This window comes from Dasypus novemcinctus, chromosome 7, assembly GCF_030445035.2.
Source record: "Dasypus novemcinctus isolate mDasNov1 chromosome 7, mDasNov1.1.hap2, whole genome shotgun sequence".
Lineage (NCBI taxonomy): Eukaryota > Metazoa > Chordata > Mammalia > Cingulata > Dasypodidae > Dasypus > Dasypus novemcinctus.
In genome coordinates, this window is record NC_080679.1 from 68,114,095 (window position 1) to 68,133,107 (window position 19,013).

The window sequence follows — 19,013 nt, forward strand, 5'->3', positions numbered from 1 at the left end:
GGATTGCAGAAGAGTTGGAACTGTGGCAGGGGAGAATCACTGTTGTGGGGTGTCAGTGGTGGGGGGATGTGTGGGAATGGGTGTACCTGGGGCACGCCTCTATAGAATATGAAGGTATTCATGTGGTCATAGGGAATATTGAATTCCCATCCTGGGGAGTCCTGCTACATTCTCTAATAGAGTGGCAAGAATCTCTAGAGTACATGGGCAGTGCCTAGCAAAGGAGGGCAGACCAAAATACCAGGCCCTTGATATTGATGCTTGTACTTGTGAACCTTATTCTTATGAAATTGAAATTTAGTCTAGTTGTATATATTGCCTAAGAGTTATGTCCATGGGCTAATTTAGTGTCCTCATAGCCAGTGACTGGCTGGTAAGCAATCCAAGAGTCCAAGGTGGAAGTTTTGATTACTTTTATGACCTCAGAAGTCATATAACATCATTTCTGCTGTATATTATTTGTCACATAGGATGGTAGCCAATTTAGTGCAAGAGGGGATTATATAAGACCAGATGAGGCTCAACGGAGGCCAGTTTGCAGACTTGCTACAGCACCATCCAAAATGAGGATGATTTAAAAATAATATAGGGAAGCTAACTTGGCCCAATGAATAAGGTATCTGCCAACCACATGGGCGGTCCAAGGTTCAAACCCCGGGCTTCCTTAACCCGTGTGGAGTTGGCCCATGAGCAGTGCTGATGCGCACAAGGAGTGCCGTGCCACGCAGGGCTGTCCCCTGTGTAGGGGAGCCCCATATGCAAGGAGTGCGCCCCGTAAGGAGAGCAGCCCAGCATGAAAGAAAGTGCAGCCTGCCCAAGAACGGTGCTGCATACATGGAGAGCTGACACAACAAGATGACGCAACAAAAAGAAACAGGATTCCCGGTGCCGCTGATAAGGATAGAAGCGGTCCCAGAAGAACACACAGTGAATGGACACAGAGAGCAGACAACTGAGGTGGGGTGGGGGGAGCAGGGGGAAGGGGAGAGAAATAAATAAATAATAAATCTTTTAAAAAATAATAATATGTAACATAGTAGGTCTGGAAAACATGTGCAGATCTCTATCAGGTGGTTTCTTGTTTACTTTCCCAACTAGAATGTGAGTGCCTTCAGGTTTAGAAAATATGTCTTTTATTTTTCACAGTATCTAGAAGAGTGCTTGATAGGTAATAGACACTTAACACATGTTTCTAGAAGGAATGAATGAATACACAAATGAATGACTATAGATGCATATGATCTAAGAGAGAAATTTAAAATTCCAAAACCACAGGGTGAAGTCATGATTCACAATAATGTGCAGAGCCACACAAAATGAGTCAGGTTCTGCATGGAATCTAGAAAAGGAGGCAAAGTAGATAATAAGAACTGTAGGTGCTATCCAGTAGTAACCAAGACTTCGTCTTACAGACCTGACTATTCTAGTCATTTGAAAATTCTACTTTATAGTATAGGCAGGGTGTGGGGAGGAGTCAGTGGGCAAAAGTCTTCAGAATAAACAGAAAGTTCAGATTATCAGTACAGACCTCTGAATCACATCTATGAATTAGCTAGTCATCAAACATGCCCCACCTCTGAATGTTGTCCAAGGGGTCATTGCACTGAGACCTGTACTCCAATAGATTGCTACTCTTCATCTTAGGATTCCTTTGGTAGAAATAAGAGAGAATTTGGAGTCTGTTATTGTATTTGTTCTTCACAACCATGAAAGGCCATGACCAGGCTAATTGCACTGGAATCTCCAGTAGACTTAATGGCTCAACAAGAAATAAATGTGGACAAAAGGAGATTACATAATTGTGAGGTACCATGAAATCTTGAACCTAGGACTGGGAATTAGTACAGGTGATATAGGCTGCTGGGTCCATGTGTCTCCAACCTACTCCATCCCCCTCCTACAAAAGTGTAACAGTCAGGGAGAACATCTTTTGGGACCTTCTGACCTGGTGGATTCCTCCCTCTGCAAGGGCTACCAAGACTGCAAATTTTGAGTGTGTATCCTAAAGAACAAAGAGCATTGGCAACCACGTCCATTCACACCGCCATGTGTCCTTGGTGCCAAAAGCAGCCTTATTGGGGCCTGGGCCAGTATTCACCTAGCTCTCAAACTGGATCAGCCTTCTGTTCTGACCTCACTTCACCTTTGAGCACAGTTCTCACTAAATTAAACTTCATTCATGTACAAGCATAACTGGAAAGATACAGGAAACACAGACTGTCCCTATGTTCCCATAAGAGGACTGTCAGAGTTCTGTATGATCCATTTCTTTCCGATTTTTTGAAGAAAGTTCTACAGTTTTTATTTTCTGGTAACATAAAGACCGAGCAAACAGGATGCAAGCTTAGGTGTTTATTTCTGCTTAATAGCATTCATTTCTTATGAGCAGTACTCTGAGGATTTGCTAAGGATTTAAAGTCACCTCAAAATGGTAATCACATCATCATCATCGTCACCACCACCATCATCATCACCTTGGCCTGTAAATCACTATATACTCACCAGAAAAATCCCCTCCTTTGGTACAGGTTAAGCAAAACTGTGGTGTGTTCAGCAAAACCACCCATTTCATTTATTCATTTAAAAGCCCAGTTTAAGTATCAAGTTTCTTGGAGTACAAATTGTTTGGTTTTGGACAATAGACACCACCCAGAGTGATTCTGCAGTGCCTGTCAGATGATAACCAGAAAAGTTATCCTATCTCCCTCCCTCCCTCTTTCTTTTTTTCAGGAGATAACAGGGAATGAACTCAGGATCTCTTACACGCAAAGCAGGCACCCAACCATTGAGCTATACCCATTCACAATTTCTTTTTCTTAACATACACTCCATATCCACCAATCATACTGTTGTTTTTAATAACTCCATTAAAATAAAAAAGGCACAGTGCTTTCCATCTATCTATAAGCTGCTGTTGGAAAGTTGGCAAGGATGACATTTGTAAGGTGAAACCCCACTTTTCCCACTTCCATGCTACCCTTGTGAGGTGTGCTAAGAAGTTATTGGTTTTTCACAGATGCAGAATTAGTGAGTAGAGGCAAGTCTAAACAGAACAACACTTGCAGATGTATTTTACTCTGGAAAAATTGGGCCTAGGTTAGAGCAAACAGATAAAATAGGCAAAATAAAGTTTTGTATTTTCTTTCATTGCTAACAAGATTTCTGAAATCTACTTTTCAAATCAAAGAGCTGGAAATCAGTTCTGACATTATTAAGATCACTGTTTAAAAGGAGGAAATCCAAAGTGCTCTCAGTGTGGGTGTGTGCATAATCCAATGAGCATGAGTGCCCAAATCTGGGGACAAGGTCAGAACTGATTCCCTGTGAAATGGAAATGAATAGCATCAGCATCTATTCATACACGCCCCCATCCTTCGCCCACACACCTACTCAACTTTTCCCTGCAACCCACTCTGTACTAAAAATAGATCGATAGACTGCTGTGACAGACTTAGGCAAGGCTTCCAGGCTCTTGAATCTCTTTCAGACTGATGTGCAGAGTAGGAGTTTATCCAAGGGGTTAAGAGTTGAAATATCCGTATACCCAAAGAAAATATATGGAGTTGAGATATTAACAAAAGAAAGAAGATTAAGGGCTATAGGATCCGTGGTTCACTTCTTCAGTCACCTGCTAGGTTGTACCCTCTATTACTTTATAAGTTCAGCTTTGTCCCATAGTAGAGACCAATTTTGTCCTATACAGAGTGTTGGGAAGGAACACCATATGAATATGTGATTTATCACCATGACAGTGCTGTTTTTGGCATCTCTTTGATCTTGGTAATCGGCTCACAGTGACTACTTCCCTGCTACTGATTCCCAGCGTCTAAATCCCAGCCATGAATTCCTGGGTTTTCCTGAGATTCCAACCTGGCCATTGCCAAGGTGATCTTTTCCATGACTTACCTGGCCAGACTTAACCTTGTGAACACTGGCATTGCTTATCCTGGAGTTTCTCAACACTGGCTCAATACTGGCATTACCCAAGGAGTTTAAAAAATTACCAGTGCCCATGACCCAGTAAACTCTGGTTTAAATGTTTTAAAGTAAGGCCTTGCCAATAATATTTTTTAAAACTTCCCCAGGTAACAATATGCAGCCAGCATTGATAAGCTCTAATGTTTATCTGACATCCATCCCATATTCCAAGGCTGCTTTCTTGGTCCCACATGAAGGAACAGAGACCTAGAGAGAGATTTGCCAAGTACACACAACAGTAAGTAATAAGGTATGTCTGACTTTAAGCCCTGTGTATTGTCCACTGTTCTCCTCTATGCTCTAAAGGGTGGTTTTCACAGGATTCCCATTGCAATGGCCATACAGAGCTCAGTAACCCCTTGAATCTGAATTGAAGGGGTGTATTAATTTCTTAGGGCTGTCATAACAAATTACCACACATTTTGGGGGCTTAATGCAACAGAAATTTATTCTTTCACAAGTCTGAAGGTCAGAAGTCCAAAGTTAAAGTGTATTCAGGGTTGGTTCCTCTGGAAGCTCTGAGGAAGAACCCCTTCATGTACCTCTCTCCTAGTTTGATATTCCTTACCTTGGAGACTCATCACTCTGATCTCAGTGTCCATCTTCACATGACCTTCCCCTCTGTGCCTCTATGTCTTCTCTCTTTTGTAAGGATATGTATGGTCATTGGGCTTAGAGCCCACGGTAAATGCAAGTTCTCATCTCAAGATCCTTAACTTAATTACATCGGCAAAGACCCAAGTAAGGTCATATTAAGAGATACTGGGGGTTTGGACATGAACAAATCTCTTTGGGGACCACAAATCAACTGACTAAAAGGAGTTTTATATCAGTCTTCCAAATTGCAATCAGTTCCTCTGTGAGGCAAAAGTCCAGTGTTTATCACAGTACCGTCTGTTAAAATCAAGGCTGGAACTAGACTTGCACTGGAGTCAGAACGCCAGCATAATCACATGAATGTTTACCTCTGGCTTAAAGATACTGACTTTTTAGTCCACCTGTGATGAGCTCTGGAGCAACATCCAGTCCTAAGATAGTTTTGAAACTGTCTTGGAATCAATGAGACAGTGCCAGGATCCTGAATTTAAAATACCATAGAAGTGCCTAGACTAGAGCTCACACCCTGATTTCTCCCATCCCTTAAATGGTTCTGCTGAGGCACAGAGCTTAGGGCTGCTCTGGAAAGCTTTGGAGCTGCTCTGGCATGTAATGCCTGCCCCGGAGAGCTCCAAGCTGACCACGCTTCCATGATGTCCTCTCCTTCTCTGTCTCATTGCTCACATTCATCCCTTCTAGCCCTGGGTGTCCACACTGTCCTCTGGTGATTTCAAGGCTTCTTGGAAGAGGAAAAGAAACTCTTTTACATGGGAAAGGCAGGACCAACTGCCCCTTACCTGAGCTGTCCCACCCTTCAGCTAACCTTTTTGTCCAGTCGGACCAGGAAGGCCTTCCTGTGGGCAACTGTCCTAACGGCCAAACACTTCAGACCCAGTATAATCTGGGAGCAGTTTTGGGGGAAAGAAGTTCCATTTTTCTCATAAGTTACCTTCATCGTGTGCCAGATTCAGGGCAGCTACACTTTTCCTACTGTGCAGGCATCTGGAATGTTGGGTATAAGATCCTGAATGGAATTATTTTCCATTTTGCAGCACTTAATAAAGTGTCTAAAGTGAGAGCATCTTGTTTCTTAGCTTTGCATAGAATTGCACACATGGTTCTCAGTCTCATTTTCTTTTAATATTTAGGATGATTTTATTACAAACTCTGACTCCTTTATGAGTGAATAAATACATCTGAGAAACCAAACACAGTTTCCCAACAAACTCAGTCACGTGTAAAGCCGTCAGAGAATCTGCAGACAGAGGTGATAAGAAGCGGGAGAGGCGAAGCATCAACACTTCCTACATATTCTCCTGACTGCCGGAAAATTAAGTTTGTTTTTCACCTACTGAAACCTCAACATATTTTTATTATATAAATTTAATATGTGTCTCATGCTAACCTACAAACAACTCACCTATTAGAGTGACTATATCTGCAGTTTTTCTCATTAGAACTTTGCATTAGCATATTCATTGTTGACCATATTTATGGGTCTATATCTTAATGTTTTTGTTAGCATAAAAAATTGTATATGGAGCTGTCAAGCTGGCCATTTATATATTTTAATTTCTCTTCTTAGGATGCTTAGTTAATTAGATGGAAAGGCGACAAATTCAGGGACAGGGTCGATTCAATCTTTGCCTTCCTGGGTCTAGCAAATCATCTGCTTCCTGGTAAGTATCCAATAAATGTTTATTGAAATGCACATATATAAAGTGAGTTTGTGCTTTATATATAACACAGAAGCTAGATCTCCCCCAATATTTCCTTTTATCCATTTTTAATAGTCCTAATGTGTTCTATTATAAGCCCTTTCAAATCTTAGTAGGGTATTTTTGTTATTTAAACACAAAGCAAACATGAATATAAAAGTTTTCACTGTACAAATGACCAATGGACATATGTAAAGGTATTCGATTTTGTTAATCATTAAATAAATGCAAATTAGAATTGCAAGAGAATTTTGTTTATCAGTTTGGTACAAATGACAACTTGATAACATATTGACCTAATGAGGACAATGTTATACATTATTTTTTTTTAAATGTTATACATTATTGATGGGAATTGAAATAGGTACATGAATTTGAAAAGGGAATTTGGTAGTTTCTATTATCATATAAAATATTCATTCCATTTAAGAAAGTCATCTTGATTTTAGAAATCTAGCCTATCAAAATAATAACATAAGTATGCAAATATACATGTACAAAGGACTTTGTAATAATAAATTATTTGAAACAAAATAAATGTCATCAGTGGGGACAATGAATAAAGAAACTGGTTCATTTAAAATAATGCAAACTTTAAAAAGAACAAGGTGGATCTACATGGTCTGGAAAGATAGCCAGAGTATATTGCTAAGTGAGAAAATGAGTGGTGGACTAATATGTATATAGGACACTCTCATTTTTATTAGAAAAAAGTAGGTGTACATATATATGTATGTATATGTGTGTGTGTGTTAGGTATAAACAGTAAAAGTAGGGAAAGGTAAGTAGCAAAGTATCCGTAGAGTTTCTTTTGTGGGGGGAATGGAACATCAGTGTTTACTTTTATACTTTTATTTGATAAAATGGGATTATAGGTGAATTTTCCTTTATGTTTTTTGATAATTTAAAAAATATAATATGAAAATAAATATGTATCTATTAATTACTTTTAGATAATCAAAAAGTGGAAAATTGGGATAGTACAACTAAGTTTTTTCCATTTTTTCCATTTTCATTTTCCCCTCTTTCAACTTCATTGTTGGAGGAATAGAAATATTTGACGCACATAACCAAACTGATACAGTGGCTATTACAAGTCACATATTTTCTTAAACTTTTCATATAAATTTTGTAGTCACTTATTCTTTAAATCATCTTTAGAATTATTGAGAAGATCTAGGAGTCTGAAAGTTATAAAGTCATTAAGAAAAGGAGGGAAAAGGGGTATTTTGGGATGAACTGTACAGTTCTATAGGAAAACTGTAGAAAATAAGGAGTTTCCTTGTGTACTTACTATTTATTTATTTATTTATTTATTTTTGAGGTACAAGGGTTGGGGACTGAACCCGGGACCTCATATGTGGGAAGCTAGCATTCAACCACTGCGCCACATTTGTTCCCCTTAGTTGGTTTTATTGTTTGCTTGTTGTTTGTTTTTTGTTGTTGTTGTTGTTTTTAAGGAGGCACTAGGAACTGAACCTGGGACCGTCCATGCAGAAAGCAGGCATTCAACCACTTGAGCCACATCCACTCCCCAATACTTATTAATTTTGTTAGACATCATAGTGGAGTTGGTCATAAGCATTGGGACTTAGTGATAGAGATATAAAGTTGGAATCATCAGCATTTAGATGGAGTTTAAAGCTCTGGAACTAGGTGAGATTACCTAGCAAGATATGTGCATAAGTAGAGGGCATTCCAACATTTTGAGGAAAGTGAAGGAGACACCTGTGAGGCACAGAGGGCCCCAGAAACCAAGAATGGTCACACTGATGCCAAATGCTGCTAAGAGGTTTAATAAAATGAGTACAGAGCTTGAACTCTGCATTTGACAGATGGACAACATAGAGCAGCGGTTCTTAAACTTTCTTGTTCCACAGACTCTTGCCAGTCAAATGAAAACCATGGACCCCTTCTCAGAATGTAGCAGCAGATAGTTTAATGACACTCAATTAGTGTATGGTCTAACAACTACCATAACTTTGAAGTATCAATGAGCTTAAGCTATTTTTCTAAATATGCAACAACTATAATGCAATATGAAATGAATACTACTGTAATTTATTGCATATATTCATAAATGAAGAAGATGCTAGATTTCAGTTACAGGTCAGAGAAAATAAAGATAATAAGCTTTTTTTTTTTTCAATTCAAACTCACAGACCCCCTAGGGGGTCTGTGAACCCCTGGTTAAGAACCCCTGACAGAGGATCTGGGTGACAGGAGTTGTGGTAGAATAGCAGTGAGCAAAAAGCTTGACTGGAAACAGTTTGGAAATGGGAGGTGAAGAAATACAGATCAATCTTATGTGGAACTTTGCTTCATTGGGCAATAGAGAAATGAAGCTATAGATAAGAAGGATGTAGTGTCAGAAGAAATGAAGCTGTAGATAAAAAAAGATATGTTGAGACAATTTTCAAGATTATTTTTATTATGGAAAATTTAAAACATATACCAAAATGGGCTGAATAGTACAATGAACCTCACATACCCATCAACAGCTTTAAGAATTAGAAATCTTGTTCATCTGTACAGCTATCCATTTATCTTCTTATCTTATTTTGAAGCAAATCCTAGAGATCATGTCTTCTATAAATATCTGAGTCTGTAACTCTTAAAGGTAATTTTTAGACTCTGACTCTGCAAAATAAAATTATAGATAATCACAGTACTCTTATCACACCTAAAGCCAACTTTTAATTATTCCCCAATATCAAATATCCAGTGTTCAAAGTTCTAATTGTCTCATAAATGTCTTAAGTTTATGATTTATTTGCTTGAAGCAATATCCAAACATGATCAACACATTGCAATTGTACTTTCTTTATTAAATGGATGTGTCTTAAATCTCTTTTAGTCTACAGATTCCATCTCCATTCCACCCCCACTTCTTGCAATTTATTTACGTATTTTAGTTTTCTGAGGTAGTGGGACCGGGGATTGAACCCTCGACTTCATATGTAGGAAGCCGGCACTCAACCACTGAGCCACATCAGTTCCCCTGAGTTGGTTATTTCTTTTGTTTGCTTGTAGTTTGTTTGTTTTGTTTGTTTGTTTTAGGAGGTCCCAGGATCCAAACCCAGGACCTCCCATGTAGGAAACAAGCGCGCAATTGCTTGAGCCACATCTACTCCTAGCAATTTTTTTTAAAGTAACAAAATTATTTGCCCTGTAGCTTCCTAAAATCTGCATAATCTTGATTGTTTTACATCTTCTTCTTTTGGATTTCCCCAAAATTGATCATTGGATCCAAAAGCTTGATCAGATTTAAGTTTAACATTTGGCAAGATTATTTCATAGGTGGTTGTAAGTTTATCCATCAAAAATAACACTATTTTTGGTTGTCTCTCTTTTTGTGAGGTTAGCAGCCAGGTCACTAGCATTAGAATTTAAAAGGATCTGTTGGTCTATGTTGGAGACTTAACTCAAATAGAAAAATTTCATTCCAATTTTTCAATTATCAATTTTCAAACTCTTTTTGGAACCCAACATAATCATAAATTACAAATACATGAGCCTATTCATGCAAAGTTGAATTTTCAAAGTTTAAATTAGTATTTAATTATTCAGTTTACAAAAATACCCCAGAATTCCTTTACAACAGGAACTTCTTTAGTGTTTGTTTTCAGACCATTAACTACTTGATAGAGAATCTATGGATGGGTTAAGAAGCCTAATGTATAAAAGTTGGAAATTGTTAGACAAAGATGGAGGAGAAATGACTGTAAAATAAATTATAGGGAGATAGAAAAATAGAATTGATTTATTGATCTATACATCTTAGAAATAAATCTATTTGTGAAAGTGAGGTAGGGTCTTAATTGCTGCACACAAGTACATTGTATTATTTTGTCATAGTTGTCACAAGGAGTAATCAAGTATTTTCTTCTCACAACATGAAATATTTAACAATATTTTCTGTCTGTTCTACAGATTTATCTCCACATTATTTTGTACATTTAATTTAGATGTTTATACAGCTCCATTATACTCACGAAGTGCAGTGTCACTCCATCATATAGATTCTGTGTTAATAAAATGTAATGAGTATTAGTAAAGTAATAAATCCTAGAGTGATAACTGAGAGCAAGATGGCAAAGTAAGTTAATTATACAGGTAATTTGGGAAAATGCAGAGTAGTTTCATTTAATACAGCTAGATAATTTTTGAAATTTCCTCTAGAATTTTATTTCATATTTATACATCTGAGTGATTTGAATGGAGTAAAATTTCAGCTGTACTAGTCTCAGAGAGCTTTTGGTCTAAGCTGGCAGCTTAACTACCTGTGTTGAAGGAACTCATTCTCATTTTAAACAACTCTTTGGCTAAAGATCAAAAGCTAATAAATACTTCATAATTCTTATTAAATTCAACTCAACAATATTGAGCTCTTATCAACTGTGCTAGGTGGTGGAACACCCAGTCTCCAGTTTCATGGGGTTTCTGATCATGTGAGGAACCCTAAAATAATAATGTATTTTAACTTGTGATGTGATATGATCCAAAAGCAATGGCTATACAAAATTTTGCAGGTCTAAAGCAAGTGGTGAGATTTGTTCTAACTGGAAAGTTTTTGTGGAGAATGTAGCTTTTAAGCCTGGACTTGACGGGCAAGGAGGTTTTCAACAGGCAAAAATGATGGAAAATAGTTGTCTGAAGAAAAAGCACAGAGGCTGAAAACACACAGGACTTCTTTAGATGATTGTGAAATGTTCTGTGAGACTAAAGTTTAGGCTATGGGAATTTTCAGTAGTATTTGGAAATATAGTTTGAAACCATTATTACAGGGTTTGGCAAAATAAGTCAAGAAGACTGAACTTTTCTAACTGGCAATAGGTAGCTGGGAAAAGTTTTTGAGCATGGAAATGTTCTAAGGAGGGTAACTATGGTATCAGTTTGTAGGATTAGAAGGGGTAGAAACTGGCACACAAATAAAAGATTCTTGCATTTGCCTAATGGGGAGTAGATGAGGTTTTGAATTAGTGTAGGAGAAATGGGAATGGAAAGAGGGGGTGGTTTCTAGATTTTACAGAGGTAGGATTGTGAAAGCCTAGTGACAGACTGGGTAGCATGGAGGTGGGGGTGATATAGAAGCCTCCTACATTTATGCAGAGAATGGGAAAGGAAAGTTAAAAAAATTATTAAGAAGGAGCAATTTGGAGGACTACACAGTATCTCAGAGACCAAATGACAAAAAGATTCCAAGGAGGTCAACAGAAACAAATGATTGATAGAACTAAAGTTACATGAGAATTAAAAAGAAATATGTAGATTTAACAATTACAATGTTGATGTTAGTTTTTAATAATGTGCTGAAGACTGAAAGTCAGAGTGTAGTTGACTGAGGAGTAAATGAGAAGTGTCAGCCTAGAGGAAAGGAGGGTAGAGAATTATTTTTGAGAAGTGGTGATGGAATGTAAATGAGGGTGAGTTAAGTTGTAACTCTTTGGGGAAAATAAAGTTGGAATAAAGTTTTATTAGAATAAGGAAAGTTGATTCCAAGGAGGCAGTGGAGAGGCAGTGGTTACATTGGGGTCCCCCTATGAGCTATGTCTGCCAGTAAACATGTATTTGTGTAGTACCCTCCCTGACAAGCTGGGATGGTCCGTCACCAATAGAATGTGATGTCCTGTGACAGACTGCCAAGCTGAACCATTAGAAGACATCCACAATGTCAAGAGATTAACTACCCTGATATTATCCTGCTGTAGAGAAATCCCAATAGGGAGGACACCCAAGCTATGAATGGAAAGGTGTCTTGGGGAGAGAGAGAGAGAGGGTAGAGGGGGTTCCAGACATCCTCCAGCTCTTCTAAGCATCTCAACTTAGGTATCAGACATAGGCGTGATGAATCCAGTTGAAAGATGCCAATTTGTAAGAGAAGATCTGTCTCCAAAGAGTCCTGCCCAAATTGCAATGCTTGTTGTTTGTTGTAGTTTAAACCACTCAGTTTTTGGGTGATTGTTTTGGAGCAATAAGTGACTGAAACAGGTAATTTTTAAGAAAAGATGTTAAACAAAGAAGTCTGATGGATAGAATAAAGTCTCTAAGAAGAAGAGAAGAGAAAGGATCAGGTGGAAGAATAACTTTTGGAATTGAGGAAGGACATTGCTTTTTCTGAGGTAGAAAGGATGGGATAAAAATATAATTAAAGTTGGATTTGGAATACAAGGAAAGTGGACTAATTCACAGTAGGCAGTGAAATGGTATGTTGAGAATGAGAGCTTCACAAAGGAGCTGAGTCCTGAAGAGGAAAGAAAGATATTTGATAGCGATTATAATAGGGATTCGCCTTGGATGAATCCTGGATGGATGGATTCATCCTGGGTGAATAAATAAATGGATGGCAGAGCACTGTGAAGAGCACAGGCTGTCATGTATTTGTGATGAGGTCATCAGCACAACCGTGTGATTTTCTGCAACCACCCTCATGGAGATGTGATCACAACTTAAGGTTTGGCTGGGAAATCAGTCGTTTCTAGTTGGTTAAGGAGATTTAGGCCCAAAATGGAAAAAAAGCAGCCCAAATTTTGATTGTTTCAAATCCTTCAGAAATCTTTCCCATGTTTATAAAAGAATCTATGGACTTGCTGCTTGCCCATTTGCAATACTGGAAGTGATACGACTAGCAATTGCTGGGTCATATACCTGAGATTAGAGACGATGCTTTTTATACTAAAGAAATTGAGTGCATATCTATTTCAGCTTCCTGCCCTATTTCCATACTTCCATTCATTTGGATTTTTGTCCCATATGCTGTCCTCAACACTCTGTCTTAAAAACCTATCCAGTTATAGCTCAAAAAAGGTTCTGTTCCAAATAGGGCTTTATTTTCTGTAGGGGGTATAATTTCTTTAAGTCTATCATCTAATTGACAGATATTGTGAAGCTCAATTAGTCAATTTTTAAAAGCTCTCTGGGTAGCAAAAAAATTTTTTAGATACTTAATGTACAGAGTGATTATTTTTTACAGCTTCTTAGGTGAAAGGTAAACTAGTTGTAGCAAGCCAAGGCTCAAGTAATTCAATGACTTTGAGACACTAAAGGAATTTATGACATCACCGATCACTACTGAATAAAACCCAATTGCTCATACCTGATCCATTGCCTTGCCTTGACCTCCAGGGACTTCCTGCTCCCTGCTCCCTCATTTCTCCTCTGGGCCTCCAATTCATCTTGGCCATTGGCTTTGAACCCTGGATCCTACTTTTTATTTATTTGTTTGTTTGTTTGTTTGTTTATTGCTGTCTTAGTTATCTCAGTCCAGGCTGCTCAGTTTGAGTTAGATGGCAATCAATGGGCCTGGAGTTTCACATTTTGACACACCTTCCATCAACTAACATGTGGCCCCATTATAAGGAAAGAGTGTGTCAGGGTGCAATATCCATTGGCCTTTGCCATGCGGTGCCTAGAGTGTTGCTATACATAAGGGATACTCAATGACTTTCAGGTGGTTCTAGAAGCTATTAATTAAATTTGTTCACCAGAAAATTCCAGCAGAGCCCTATAAGATATTACAGGATGTTATAGGTTGTCATTTAGATTGCTAAATAATGTTTCAGTCATAGTCACTGAGAAGAGGTGGGTTAGACTTCATTACTGGTTCTTCCATTCATTAGCTAGTAATTAATCCAGGACTGCTCTATGTTAACTCCTAGGTTTTGGAAGTTAATATACATGAGGAAGAACATGGAATCATCATGAATTTAAATGAATATCAGCTAAAGGAAATCAAGGTTATATACCATGTATGTACCATGGACAAGTAAATTAAGCATTTCAACTAAACGAAAACACATTTTTGCTCTCCCAGTCAAAATACATGCTAAATAGATTGGGAAGGAGAAAATAGAATCAAACAAATCTGGATTGGCATCAATGTAGGTGGGAAATTGAGGCCAAATTTGAGATGTGCTAAAAATCAAATTTCCTAAGGGCCTGGAAGACTTTGGCATACAGTTTTGAGCTATTAAATTCTAGAGCTATTTAGTTTGTGCCAGCTACATACCATCACCAACATCAAACTTGCATAACTACACTGCAGTTTTGCTGCTTAAAATGAACTTTTCTTGGGCTAAAAATGTACAGATGGTAGATAACAAGAAGATATCACAACTACTGTGGAAAGGCAAAGGGAAGCATAGAAGGAGGTCTTGAGCATAAAAAATTCCTCAAAGACATATGACAGGACAATTTCCTTGTAAGAAGTAGCTATTACCTTGTTTGAAACAATAGACTAAGCAAACTGAGTCCATGCAAGTCCTCCCAAAACAGTAATTGGGAACAAGGATGTTCCAGAGTTCACAGCATGAAAATGATGGTCATAGCAACATGGGGACCAGTAATTCCTGTTATCTAGTATGGAAAGATCACTTTTAGTACAAAGCATGTAGGGAATGCTGCTATGTGCCACCCATATACTCCCTTCGGGACAGAGGTGCTCTCTTCCTCAGCTGAATTGGATGCTATTAGCTCATAGCTGATTCCCTCATCCGTGGGTGAAGGGATCTACCTTGCCTAAGGCTGTACCCCTTGGGGCAGCCCACATACAGTGACTGGTTGATTAGGGGGTCCAAAGACCTGACACCCTTATCTTGAATCGGGACAACTCTGAAGGGCCATTCCAGCTTCAGAGTTGCCCTGCTGGACCTTAAGAGGTCTCTGCTGCAACTGCCTCAAAGTCTTTCTTATTCTGCCCTACCATGCTTCTCTCACACTTTGACAGGTGTTGTCCCTAATGCTCACCACGTGCAGGCAATTCTCTCTGAGTCCTTTTCCCTAGACAGATACTAACTGTGTGATGGTACAAAAATTACCAACATACACTTGTTACCAGTCTTTCTTTCCTATTCCTTGAAAGAAGAGTTGGACTTTGCCTCTTCTTCTCCAGCATCTTCTGAGCAGTGTTCTGATTTGCAAATTTGATAAAAGGTAAAGGTGGTAGGAAAGAATTAGATGGTTAATGGGAAGAATTTTGAGAGCAAGAGTTTTAGGAGAAGCTGTGGCAACAATGAAAGTATTTGGGGAAGAGGATTTTAAGAAATATCTCTGTGCTCAACATGACTTTTCCATGGTTATCAAGCAATACAAGCAAAGAAGTTGAATTGTTGGAAGATTAATTTTTTATTAGTTCGACTGCAATTCCATTCATGGGTTGGATTCCATGGGTCACAACTTTCAAGCTTTGCAATTGAATACAGGCAGCTTCATCTTTGGGTGTGAATGATTAGCTGGTAAAAACCAACATTTTAAGAGTCTTTAAAGATAGGGCATAGTTTTACTATAGTACAACCCATACTCTTTGAATCTGATTAATTTATATTAACAAAAAAATAGATGTATAGGGTCTAGGTCTTCAACGTAAAAGACTTAAAAACAATATGAAAATTATAAATCATGGTTTCAACCCTCATCACGAGAGACATATAAATAAGCAACTATTAAAACATTATTTACAATCATCGAAAAGTGTCATCCATGCACATATGGGAATTAGAGACCCTAGACTCTAATAATAGTAATATAAATGTCTGTGTGAATTTGCGAGTATGGGATGCTCCAACAATCAGCATTTTAGATATTCTTTATGTAAGATATTTATGCTAATGGTCAATACTGATGACATAAATAGAATTGATGAGGAATCTGGATATACCAGAACAACTGGAGAGATGACAAGCAGAGGTCTGTCTTCTGTTGTACTCTCTCAGCCCAGGGACTATGTTCTAAATAGATGCTCAAACATGACTTCAAAATGCTGTTTGACCTAATGTAAGGGGGAAATGGAAAGGAGAAATGAGAATATAAGGCTATGAGTCTCTAAAAAAGAGTCTGGAGGTTGTCAGAAGGAATGCCCTTATGCACAACTGAGCAGAGTCGGAGAGACAGATAAAGTAGATACAACCCCTTTTGAGGGATAAAGAAACCCACGGGTCCTATGGTCATGGCAGATGGGGTTCACTGCCATGGCAGATGGCCCTTCTTTGGAGCTTGTGTTTCTGAGTGATGGAATTGGACTCAGAGGGGATCTCTTTTCACAAGACTGGCATGCTACTTTAATGGAATTGTAGTTGGTGCTGGGGTTTTAGATATATTTAGGGGTTTTGAATCTCTGGACTGATAATATGACACCCAGGCCCAGAGCCTCAACAGACTTCAGCTCCTACACTTTGATTTATTGGACTTACCCCACTCAGCTAACATCGAGTTGAAGAAGGTCAACCACCACATCATGGAGCCTAGAGTGTCTACAACTGAAAGCAGGAGGAGTGCATCCAGTATCCATGTGGAATCTAAGCCCCCACTTGACATAGATGTGCAATGGACACAACCAATCCAATGTCCACAGAGAAAATGTGGAATGGGTGTGGGAAGGGTAGCCATGGTGGCTGCTGGGTTTGGGGAATGGGAGGAAGAGATGAGATGTGGAGGCGTTTTCGGGACGAGGAGATGTCCTGGGTGGTGCTTCACGGATAATTACGGGACATTGTAGATCCCCCCAGGGCCCACTGGATGGAACATGGGAGAGTGTGGGCTATGATGTGGACCATTGACTAGGGGTGCAGTGATGCTCAGAGATGTACTTACCAGGTGCAATGGATGTGTCACGATGATGGGAGAGAGTGTTGTGGTGGGGGGAGTGGGGGGTGGGGGCGGGGGGGTTGAATGGGACCTCATATTTTTTTAATGTAATTTTTAAAAAATAAATAAATAATTAAAAAGAAAAATAGATGTTCAGTGTGGTTTTGGGTTGTTGTGGATCGCAGCATCCTGAATTAGGATGGATCTTCTATTAGCTATTTTTAAATTTCAGAGGAAATTTAAGAATTGTCAGTAATTTTTCTCAAGAGCAAACATTTTGCATGAATAGACTTAAAAATTCCAGTAAGTACCTTTCATGAGATACTTAGGACAAATGTTCCAAACACAATATTTCCACTGGGGCATATACTGTTCAAAGAACTGGTAATGATGAAGTGTTAGTAACACTCAGGTAGTTCCAAACCTACTAAGATACTCCAATTTATCATCCTCAGACTTGCTCTTTCAAGGCCTAAGAGATAAGCTTTCCTCTTTTTAAAATATATTTAGCTATTTTTTTATTTTATATTTAAAGAAGATTTAGATTATATAAATGTTTCATCAAAAACATAGGGATTTCCCATATACCCCACCCTCTCCCCCTCCCATACTTTTCTCCATTAACAATATCTTTGATTAGTGTGGTACATTTGTTATAAGTGATGAACACATATTAGAAGCACTGCTACTAACCATGGTCTACAGTTTACATTATGGTTTACACTTAGCACTGCACAATTTTATATGTTTTGACAAAATGTACAATGGCCTATATCCATATTGCAGAATAATTCCAATGTCCCCAAAATGCCCCATGTTACACCTATTCTTCCTTCACCCTCCCCTCAGAACCTCTGGTGACTACTGCCTTTATATCAATATTACAAGTTCTTCCATTACTAAAATAATAATAAGTATACTTTAGTCTACAGTTGCATTCCCCCATATCTTAGTTGATTCCTCAGTCTTGAGGATTTGGGGATGGTGATGCTCACTCTGCTTCCAAATGAGACTATTGCGGAAACTCAGAACAAGAAGACCAAACATTCTTCAGAGAAAAGGATAAGATGCAGTGGGTTATCTAATGTTCCTCCCTTACCCAAATCCACACAGAGCCATTAGGGTGCTCCTGAACTCAGTCCCATTTCTGCCCATACTGCTAGCTACACTTGAAGTTGATCTTCAGAAATCAATACCTATAAGCTTTGATTTTGTTTATTTTTTGTCATTTATTTTGGAATCTAAAATTTTTTAAAAACTTAGATCAGAAGCATTGACATATTACATGTCTTTTTTATAATGTTATTTGATACATGAAATGTTCCAGATCTTATCTTTAAAAAAAAATCTTATTACTGAAGTACAATATACATAACAACAAGTAAACTTTTTATAAGTTATAGATGAATGGATTTTCACAAATAGTATTTATTTGCCCTATTCAGGAGACAGAGCATTACTAGTACTAAGAACCACCCCACCATACCCCTTGTGCTCCTTTCCAGTTACAGCTCTCTACCAAGGGTAACCACTTGCTTTACCTTTTACTCTTTAGATTAGTTTTGTCTGGTTTTTGTGGTATAAGTGATTGGACTCGAAATATGTACTTTTTGTTTTTGGCTTCTTTCACTCAATAATACGTTGGTCAGAATTATCCTTATTGTCACATGCAGTTGTAGATTATTCATTCTGTTGCCTAGTAATTCATTGTATGAATAAACCACAACTCAATTATGCCTTCTACTAAAAACATTGCCCCTACTGACAGTTGCAGAAATCTAATTCTCATCTACTACTTTATCTGAATCTCTGGGGCAAACAATTTTCTCTGGAAGGTGGGGTGGGAGGTCTACTTTTTCCCAGGCTTTTTATCCCTTTAATACCAAGAAACCATTTTGGCCCACTTTGATAGTCCAGAACTTTCCCGTCAATACAGTAGCCACTATTGGGGCTCTTGGCTCCTGAAATGTATCTAGTATGAATTGAGATGTATTATGAAAGTCTGAAATACACATCAGATATCAAAGACTTTGTATGAAAAAAATAAGGTAAAATAGTTCAATAATTTTAATATTGCTTACTTCTTGAAATAATAATGCCTTGGAAATATTGGACTAAATAAAACATAGTATTAAAATT